Below are 11,731 nucleotides of genomic sequence, written 5' to 3'. Positions count from 1 at the left end.
TGCATCTTTAAATAGTTTCAACCATGTACAATCAACGTGTGAATAGTTTTGCCTTTTATTACTGAATTAAATCGTCGGAACAGGTGGCTATAATAATAATCACTTTATTGTAGTATAATCCAGACCTCTAGTCCATAGTACACCACAATACATGACAAACTGTAGATACCTTTTGTACAGCCAGATAAACTACATTTTCTGAAAGTGATTCATCTCCACTCTCTGAGGGAATAGCAATTCCTTTTACAGTCCTGCAAATTTCGCCATGACAATTTCTTTGAAATTTACTCAGTCAACATGAAATTGAGACTTTTGAATTTTTAAAGGGACAAGTTCCTTCAGAATACAAATGACATCTCTTTCTAATGAACGCTTTATATGCTATGTTTGTCATGTATATAGGTCATTCTATCAAAATTATTAACAACATCCTGAATGACAGGTGCTGAGTTTGTGATAGTGACTATACCCATTTAGCCACCGTGGCTCTCCCACATTCAGTAAAACTTCAGGTTCTTATAAATAGTATTAGATTTTATTCCAGAAAAAAAAAACAAATAGAGAGAATTGTAGTCACCCGCTTACAAGGTCTTATAAACTTCGAGGTGAAGGTAAAAAAAATATAGTACATTTGGACAGACATTGTTGCAGGTAATGCACATGTGGAATATGGAAACCCTAACTATTAGGATTAAAAAATATATATATATATATATGGGGGAGCATCGTAAGGCGTTGGCTCGCTAACCTGGCGGTCGCATGTTTGTTCCCTGCGTTGGCTGAGATTCCCCCTTGTTAGTGGTGCAGGACGGAGGGCCTGGGCGTTGAACCCCATTTGATTTTAAAGGTTATGATCAAGGTTAAAATTTTTGTACTGACAAAAAGGTTTTGTTACGAAGAATATACATGCGAAATTATATGAAAGCCCTCCTTATCTCTTACGGTCCAAAATTTACGACCAAGGTTAAAGATTTTGTGAAGAACAGACAAATGAAATTTAATGTCCCCATGCTTTCGCTTAAACATATCTTTTTAGATTGTGTTATTACTGATCTATTGATATATTTTCTTTAGCGACAGTACCCACAGTACTTAACATGTATTTGCTCATCGATGACATTTTCCTTGTACATAGTTTGCATAAATTTCATGTTTGTCTTCAGGAGAAGGTGTTTTGGTTCTGCAGTGTGTCCATAACAAATGACAGGAGGGGAATATTTCCAGCTGTAAAAGTAAAATCTGCATGGGCCTAAATAATGTAATGACGAAATGACATGTTTAAGTGTCATATAGTCAAAGACTTTTTTTTTGTTATTTGAAATACAAAGATGTTTATTTGTAATTCATTGTAAGCACTGGTTGGTGTGGAAGGGGTATGGGGGTGTCCAGGTCAAAATAATCTCAATTAATTATATGTATAGAAAAGTGAGGTTTTTAGAAAGAAAAAAACTAATTTCATCTTAGCTAGCGCTTTCACTCACTACGGGGATCATCAGGCATTTAATAATGAGATAGTATACAATTACACGACGTTATGGTGTTATTAATACATATATGTACATGACAATAATAATATCAAATATAAATATTTTACAATATCAAATTACAATATAAAAATATGCAGCATTTAATTTAGAGTGATACTTGTTAATAAAATGCCGTTCTTTATTTTCTAGCAAATTATTTTCCGACCAGTTGAGTTTATATAAGGGGAATACCCTAAATTTTCCCTTTCCACATGTATCTAAGTGTTCACTTAGTGGAAAAATTCTATTTTTGGGATTAGCAATGTGGGATCTGTGTAAGTTCATCCTTATGTTCAGTTGTGATTCGGTTTTGCCTATATACTCTTTATTACAACCTGGACATATTATCAAATATATCACATTTATTACTTTGACAGGTCATACATTTTCATAATAACACAACTTTATGGATTTACTACTTCTTGGTTTATTACATAAAACGTTTCAATACTCGTACAGGTATCTTTATCAAGCAATGATCAATAATGTTGTTGTTTGTTAGTTGTATATTACGTCCGCTTCCACCGAGGTGATATCGCAGACAAGATTAATAATGTTGTTGTTAGTTAGTTGTATTTTACGTCCGCTTCCACCGAGGCGATATCGCAGACAAGATCATTATCAATAATGAATAACAACCTACTTTTATAGTACATCCATGAGTAAGACAATAAAAACATAACATAAATTAAGAGTTATAACAACAACATTTACCTTTGAAAATGACTTCAAGATCTCGATCTCTTATTAACAGATAAAATCTGGGACTGAAGCCACCACCAAGGCTTAATAAAAATCATACTATCGATACCCCTTTCATACTATCAAAACAAAAATAAATTGGTTAGTGTCTTTGAGCATGTTTTCTAATAATATGGTAATTTAACTAATGTGTATATAATATGCATAATCAATGGGGTGATTACGCTCTCCTCCTTCCTTCTGATCATACTCTTATAACATAACAATTGAACCATATCCCTATTTATAAACCACAATAACAACCTATGTATAATCATTTAGCATTTTCTTAACCATATCACTATTAAGTAATAAATTAATAGATTGTTTAACTTTAAAATGTTAGATCTTTCACAAATAAAATACCTTTTTCCAAATTTTGAAACAGTTTGTACAAATTTGTCAATAACTGGTGATATGTCACAACATAGCTGTTTAAGGAATTCGTCGGCAGATGTGTGGGTGGTATTATGTTCACTTCTTTGTGATTTATTGTGTGATTTCCTATAACCGTGATCTGATTAAGAACTGGACACGGGGTTGCTGTAGGTGTGAGCACAGGTGTAGAGTAAGAGTGATCATATGCATGATGATCATGTAATTAAGGACAAGTTTGTGTTTTTATCATGCACGGTATATTTTGTTTTGGGTTTTTTACTGTGTGATATTTCAATCTCTGTCTAGACTTCTTTGGTTCCGTGTCATTTAAACAAAGACATTTTAACCTTTCCACAGAACGCTGAATTTGACGAGGAACTAATGGACGATGGAGTTGTTCGATGGAGTTGTTGACATGTGTTTCTTTTCCACAGACCTCTGAATAGGACTGGCAACCGACATCCTAATGGACGACAGTTGAGTTGTTGCCATTGATTTCTGACGACCATGTTTGTTATTAAACTCATCAATATTAAGTGCTTGGGGACTGCACCACACAAAATTTACACAAAAACAAATACACGGACAGGACATCATACTCCGGAAAACACAAACATACAGACAATTTAAAAAAAAGTGAATGGATCCAGGGGCTAGCCGTAAGCGTCCACATGTTATTAATATATGTTTACTTGAAACTGATAGCGAGTGTGCTCTTATTAATACAGCTTTCACATACATGTATATTCTCAAACAATTCAGTCTTTAGGTAAAACACTCTTCACACGCGTCTTCGTGGGCGTCGCCATTTTTAATCCATTCCAATATGGCAGAATTAGTCATACAGCCGATGTTAGATGTAGAGTAATGGAGTCTTCTGAGGTTTGCAGAATGTAAAATATACAAATCTCCAATAATTTATATTAAATATATATATATATATATATATATATATATGACAGTTTGAAGTTATTTCATTATTCAAACTTTAGTTAGACAGTTAATTTGTTTTATGGTACCTCCATCTCGATCTCATTCCATTTTATTTAATGTTCGTCTCTTTATTACAGTCAGTGTCAATCATTGACAGTACCAAATCTATTTAATTAAGCAATAATTTATTATTCTAGTCTCAAGTGATCATATAATGGACAAATAACTGGATAACAGCTTAAGGTGGGCTTTCCTATAGTGAAAAGGATTTTATTATGAGAAAACCATTTTTAAAACTTACACTTATACGTAAATATTAGCCTGGATTTAAGATTTTTTATGCATATGGGCCCTGTATTTTAATCATATTGATATAAAGGCCTACATATATCTTGAGTTTAAACATATGGCATATTAAAGAGATGTTGTGTTGAAAATAGCAAATCCTGTTGCCTTTCGCATCTGAATCCCATGTAAATATAAATTGGCCATTATCTGTCCAGTCACGCATTAAAATTTGCCTCCGTGCTGTGTAAGCAGTGTATACACAAAACGTATTTTAATGGGGTCCAAATACGTCTCCTAAACTAGGCAAGGTATCGAACATTGATGTAATTTTTAAAACGCCAATTTTCACTAGCAAGGCTATAGCAAGGCTAGTTTTCACTAACAAGGCTAATTTTCACTAGCAAGTCTAATTTTCAAGGCTAATTTTCACTAGCCATTGTAGTTGATGGTTAATGTCAAGTGTATAGTTACCGTGCAATTATCTGCAATAGCTTCAAATGTTATTTGAATTATTATATAGATAATTATGCACATGACAGGTCCATAATCAACACACTTGGACACATTTAACACCCATAACTTCGATTAGAATTAAGTAATTTGACAAAAGTCACCTCTCTAAGGCATATGATGGCTTAGCTATTGAATGGATTAGAACCCATCACCATATTTAATTTAAGGATAATATGAATAACAATTGAAACAACTATGTTATCGTAGCAAAGGTATACTTGACAATCGAGACTTATTAAAACTTCAAACACACATAACTTCCATTAGAATAAAGTAATTTGACTAAAATCGCCTCTCTAGGGCATAGGATGGTTTAGCTATTGAACAGATTAGACCCCCCTCGCCATTTAATAATTCAAGGATAAAGTAAACAATAATTGAAACAACTATATTATCGTAACAATATTATAATTGCAATATATTCAATTCTCTAAATATTACAGTCATAATGCATCTTTCATAGAAATAAAATGGCAATTAAAAAGATAAATACTCCAAGTATATTTACTGTAATATAATTATGGGTAGATGTTTATGTATCTGTAAACTCAAAACTCAATCATAAGACATTCATAGCTTTCTTCGGTGGAATGTCTTTTTTAATTGTATTTATACTATAAAAGCGTGCATGTACAGACATGGACAAGTGGCGAGAGTAAACAAGATGAGAAGTTTTATAATCCTAGCTGTGTGTGCAGGTCAGTATTATGCCTCTTTCCTATTTGTCAATATTCGGTTATTCAAACATTTTCACACTCGTTAAACTACCACCCTCACTAGCATAGCATTCGGGCATCTTTAAAGAATAGAGAGAACATCACTTCTAAAGTAATAAACAACGATGCATTTAATTTACGCAGTCCCGCCATGAATCTCGTGGTGGGAGGAGAAAACATTTGAAACAATAATTACATGTGTAAAATAGTGAATCGGCCATGGGAATAGTAATCATGACGTTTGTTTCAATGACATTTAGTAACAGAACTGGAATATTTCATATTTTATCATTGCTTGAGAATGACTAGACAAGCCTAGTAGAATTGTGACCTGTACATTTCTTAATGCGATGCATGGATATCCGTATTAGAAGGGTGTCTCTGGTTGTATTGTTGATTACATATATATACATAGTTCATATTATCATTGCTTGATAATGACTAGAGAAATCTAATCGAAAAGCAGTAATTGTATTCCATAGAATTGTGACCTGTATAAATATGACGTGTTTGAGAGAAATTGAGTTCAACGTCCACTCGACACAAACCAGTTCAATTTTATTTTAATAATTCGCTGTCGCGTCCATTTATCAAAAATGTAATACTAGTAGTTATACCAAAATATTTTGCAGTGCCCGCTTTTGTGATTTCTGAATGATCGGTATATTATATTCAAAGTAATCATCAGTTGATGCTTCGTGACAGACTAGAATTGAATTTACAGACATACTAAGAAAAACACATTCAAGCAGATGTAGAAGTTATTGATAAAAATATCCTATAAAGATTAGAGAGTTAACTATAATGAAATATATTTGATTCATAAATAAACGTTTGAATTTGCTAACATGAGCCTATATTTACCCAATAGAGTCTTAATGAGACGTCAAATTGATGCAATTTCATTTGATCTTAACCTTCTCTCCTTTTTACACGTGGGCAGCTCTTGTGGCGAGTGAAGATTGTCAGAATAACAACGATTGTAGAGTAACAAGTTGTAGTGGAGGTGTTTTAAGATGTGTTGAAAATCTCTGTACCTGTGTGACCCGCTGCGATGATGGCATAGGTAAGAAATAGGAGATTATGAATATTTATTTTTAAAAGAAAACAAACAAGGAGCAGATCAAATACAATAAATAGAAATTCCTAATTAGGTCAACTCTTTATTTTGTTTTTCTTTCAGCAACCTGTAGGAACAGAGAGAACTGCATAGAGGACGCTAACCAACATAACTGTAATTGTAGAACGGAATACCATTGTATTGATAATCATTGCTATTGTGGTTATCCCAATGGAAAATAAATAAAGTCTACTGAAAATACCATGTTTTGCTTTCTCTTTTTATATGTTTTGAACTTACAGGAGTTACCCAGAATCACAAAAGATATTTTCCATCAGATTTGTGAGATACTTAAACACCGTGTCTACTTTTGTCCAAGTCGACACTTTTTTGATTATTGTAGTTAACATTAAGGGGTTAGGGTAAGCACAACTTGACTGGGGTGGCGTGGTTATTTCAACCATTTGAAAAAAAAGTTACCTTCTTAGATCGGAAATTTTTCGTCTCAAACACGGGATCCGAGTTGTGAGAAAAATATACAATTTAATCGCCTCTAGTTTATGAACAATCCCCATATCCATATTTTAAACAAAGTCAGTGCTTGACATTACAAAGTTGCCGCATTGCCCGGGCCAACAAAAATTCATTTTCGGACTAGTTTCGTGTCATGTATTTTTTGCAGCCAAATTCATAAAGATAAAATTTTAAAAAATGAAATTGGGTTTAAATGACAGTGCTGGTGTCAGTCATTACCACATATCTGATAGAACTGGTTAAACACATTCCAAAGATAATTTTATCACATAGCTCATTGCTACGATAGATGCGTAATGAAGATTTGAAGAAACGGGAAGTGCATTACCACATGTGATAGAACAGGTTAACCTTTGTCCTGCGTTACCCGGATTATTCCGGTATCGGCATGAACCTTCATAGACGGCACCAGGACTATTCTGTGATTACCGATTGTATTTATTTCCCAGCGTTTTAACTCCGATGTTCGAGAGGTGGCGTTTCTGTGATCACCGATTGTTTTTATTTCCCGGCGTCTTAACTCCGATGTTCGATAGGTGGCGTTTCACTAAACGAAAGAAGTGCCGTCGGCCGTCATTCTTGTAGCTTTGCTTACATTTTTTCGCTAATTTTCCGAAGATTTTGGTGATTCATGTGATGATACATGTTCAGTAAAACGTGACGTTGTGTCACGGCTAACTGCCGAGGAAGCGTTGGACGTACTATTTAACGATTAAGATAGTGAACTCGGTGCAAATTTGATCACAGTTTTCGACTATAATTTTGACAGTGATGATAACATAGGCCTAGACAAATTCTGCTGGGAGGGATGGTGTGTTAAATACCAGTAATAATGAATTTAATTTGGATGACAATTCCTGGTCACTTGGAAATGAACATGTGATGCCGGAAAATTTAATCAAAATTCTGGATTAAAAGATAACATTGAACTCCCTGCTGAGCCTAATAAATTAGATTTCTATAATCCGTATTTTAGTGATAAAATATTTCATGATTTGACTGTGGGGACAAACCGCTATGCTAAAGATTACCTTGATAAAAATCCTAACTTGTCATTTTCATCAAGATTTCGTAAGTGGAAATATCATTCGGCAAACCTCGACAGATTCTACGCATCTAATCTCGGCTGTATGACGCATTCCGCCATATTGGAACTATTTTAAAGGTCTTGGATGAAAAATGGCTGCGCCCATGGAGATTTCTGTGGAGAGTGTTTTATATCAACAAACGTCAAGTTTGTCATTGGGTTTGGGGAATTACCAGGGAATTATATCAAACTAGCAGCCTTGAGATAATATCTCTACTCGTTTAGTTATATACACTCGACAAAAGACGCCATTTCGGGACTTTTTTGTAAAAGCGGCACGTTTTCCTGTTAAAGTAAACCGATAGCCGCATCGCAAATGTATGGGCGTAGGTACATATCAATTACTATCATACAGCCGAGGTTAGATGTAGGGTACCGGAATCTGCCGAGATTTGCCGAGTGTGGAAATATGTGTCTGATAAAGAAATGAGAGTATTCATTGGTTTACTAATTTGTTTAGGATTGATAAAGCTTCCAGCTATTTCTGATTGGTCAACTGATTCAGGCGCAAGTGTTCCGTTTTTGGTTCGGCCATGCCACGTGACAGATTTCTTAACATTTTTTCATCTCACTGAAAATGCCAATTTCATTCCATGTGATGATGGACACGATCCCCGCTTTAAACTTGGTGAACCATTTAAACTGATATGTAATTCTTTTTCGGAAATATACACACCCCACAAGAAAGTAGGGTATCAAACTTTAGGATTCAACGAATGGTTACTTTGTAAAATATAGAATTTAAACAGGTGATACAGGTGTGGCTCCAGGACCAAATGGGAAGGTTTATGATCTTGTAAAATGTAATGGATCTAATGAAGGTTACCTTGGGATACTCTATTTACTGTGACAACTTTTATACATCCCCAGTTTTGTTTCGCGATCTTCTGAAACATGATACCTTTTCGATTGGCACAATGAGACGTCGTAAAGGTGTTCCTGCCAGCTTATATACTTCACAACTAAAGGATAAGGATGAACGAATCATCATGCACAATGGACCAATGATGGTAATGAAGATAAAATTTGGTAAGGGTCGACATTGCCACAAAGTGGTGAAAAAACCTGAATGTATTGAATACACGAAATGGATGGGAGGTGTTGATGGGACTGATCAAATGGTTAAATATGAATGATTTCGTCGACGTCAACTCTTATGGTGGAAAAGGATATGTTTTCATATTATTGGGCTTTGTTGTCTAAACACTTATTTACTATAGAAGACCCAAAGCCAACAGAAAATGAGGCAGCATACTTTCAGAACAAAACTGGCCATTGAGTCTGGGTCTGCTGCTGTTGCCAATCGTGTACGACGAGGTCGCCCGTGTGAAAATGCCGCCCCATTACCCAGACTTACAGTACGACACCTTCCCCAAAGATTGTTCCAACAGTGACTAAGAAGACTATATCTCTAGACCCTGTGCTGTCTGTGTTCCGACGGAGAGAGAAATGGATGTACAACAGGGAGTAAAAAGAAAGCGTCCTGGTCGAGAGACTTTATATCAATGCAATGATTGTAATAAAACACTTGACCTCTGTTTTGAACTGTATCATACTGCCGAGAACTACAAACTTGCATATAAAAGGCAGAAATTAGAAAACATTAGCAAAACAAATGAGGATTAGACAAAACAATATTCACTCTATTCAGTATTAGCCCATATTGTATAATAATTATACATGTATTTGTATTTCTTCTGTGAGCTTATTGATAAGTCATAATTTCATGTATTTACAACTAATCAATGTTTTGCATTATTCATTAAATCATTTACGTAAGATTTAGATATAATAGTTCAAAAACAGATAATGAATAAACTAAAAATGTCATTCAAATCAATTTATTCTGAGTGAAGATATTAGCCTTTGAAGGTTTGACAAGATGTGTGCATTGACTGGAATCATCGTACTGGTTCTTCGAAGCTTAGCCTAGCTTAACCATTAAATGGCTGAACCGTTCTAATCTACTTAAAATCATCTGTCCTATCCGATGGCATTGAGATTCGGATATGATCTTTTCATATTAATAAATGTCTAATGAACAGTTTATATAACATTTAAGGCCCAAAGAAAGACCTGCAATTGGTAGATTTAGTTCTTGTATTATGCCTGTTTAATGTTTGGTTGTTTGTTTTTGTTTTTTTTTTTATTGTTTTTTTTTTTTTGTCTTAATGTTACCAATAATTGTGCTGTTTCGGGAAAGTATGGTATTAAAATGCATAGTTAGGTAGTAGTTTACGTCATAACCAGTAATACTAATGTAGTATTGTTTAAAATCAATCTAAGTATTAGTAGGGTAATGTTGTTGTCCTATGTGGGACCTTATGGTAATGAATTATTATTGTTATTATTATTATACATGTGAAATTGTTAAATATTTTAACATGTTACTAATAGATTAAAATCGGGGGATTTTTATAACCCAATTTGCATACTCTGATAGCTACATTTTAATATACGCGTAGGTCTAGGCCGTAACGAGTAGTTATAATGTATTGTTTTAAATTTAAATAATGTAAATATTATTGTTAATGTATTGTTGTAGGATTATGCTCGATGTGAGCCCTTTATGGTATAAGCTTATAAATTTAAAGTTGTTAGATATTTTAACATCTTACTACTAATAGATTAAAATCTGAGGATTCTTTATATTAATTTTAAAGTAGCTAAGTCTCTAACTCAATATCATCCAAAATCTTCAACACTGAAAACACGAATTATTTGTCAAATTAAATCAACATTCATGTTGTGATCTTACCGGAAAAAGATGGGCTTTTGATATCCAATATTTAAGACAAAATAAACGTTGTACCATTGGTACACGAATCGTGTACCATAATGCGCTTCAGCCCCAGATGTATCAAGAGGCTCGAGGGACGAGGCTAGAAACATTGCACCAAATCAAACGGCGTATGTAGACTGGAATAACCAGACGCTAGAAATTTGCACTCGCTTGAGACTGCTGGCTTATTTCGCCGAACATAACTGATTTGAAATTGGAGTAAAAACGGAAACCATTGAATGTAAATCATTTTATATACATTCATATTACAGTATTATATGAGTTGCGACCCACTTTTGTCAATTTCTAGGTCCCAAATGTTAGCGATTTAGCTCCTTTAATTACCCAAAATGCATACTCTGACATAGTTCTAATGTATTGTTTTAAATTAGTGTAATTTACAAATATTATTATCGTTGTATTATATGGTCTTATATGAGTCTTTAATTTAATAAAGAAGATAATTGTTATTAATATTATTATAAATTTAAAATTGTTAAATTTAACATGATATTGAAGAATAAAATCTGAGGATTCCTTTTCATACAAGTTTTTATAACCCAGTTTGCATACTCTGACGTCCTCGGTATCCCCAGTGGTCTCATCCCGTTCTACTACACTAACCTCTGGGTTAATCGGGGGGTGCGGGGAACGTTGGCAAGGGACGTAACTCTCATCAGGTAAAGTGAGCAAAGGCGCTACTCCACTAACCTCTGGGTTAAAAGGGGGGGGGGGCACGTTGGCAAGGGAAGTAACTCTCATCAGGTAAAGTAAGCAAAGCGCAAAGGCCCCCCTTCAAGAGACAGGGTTAGGAATTAGCCAGAAGGTAGCCTAAATGAGAGAAGTCCAAATTATACTAAATGCATAGTTATTAACAACAAATTACAATTATTTTATAATATATACAACTGGCGGTAGTTTTTTTTCTTTGATGTGCATAGCAGTTATATCTTATATCAACCTGGGTTATATATTGGGTTCATATCAACCGCTGATGACCGAAATAATACAAAGAACACTCAAATAAATTTCTATTCTTTTGACAATTAACATATTTTATTGACCGTTTGTGGCATTCAGCACCGAAATAGAGGGCGTACTTATTGGCATATTTAGATCGGATATCCATGCCTAAGATATCTTTCAGAATTTTCTTTTCGTCCGCATTTCGAT

The 11,731-nt window shown here is 34.2% G+C and overlaps 1 long non-coding RNA gene across 1 annotated transcript; it reads left to right on the top strand.

The window, feature by feature from the left end:
• Positions 1-5,008: 5,008 nt before the first annotated feature.
• LOC130013020 (uncharacterized) lies at positions 5,009-6,419 on the top strand. Its single transcript, XR_008788294.1, has 3 exons — positions 5,009-5,077; positions 6,039-6,161; positions 6,279-6,419. It is a non-coding gene; the product is annotated as an uncharacterized LOC130013020 (long non-coding RNA).
• Positions 6,420-11,731: the final 5,312 nt, after the last annotated feature.

The sequence above is a fragment of the Patella vulgata genome, chromosome 5 (assembly GCF_932274485.2).
Source record: "Patella vulgata chromosome 5, xgPatVulg1.2, whole genome shotgun sequence".
Classification (NCBI taxonomy): domain Eukaryota; kingdom Metazoa; phylum Mollusca; class Gastropoda; family Patellidae; genus Patella; species Patella vulgata.
This window is presented reverse-complemented; position numbering and strand designations above follow the sequence as displayed.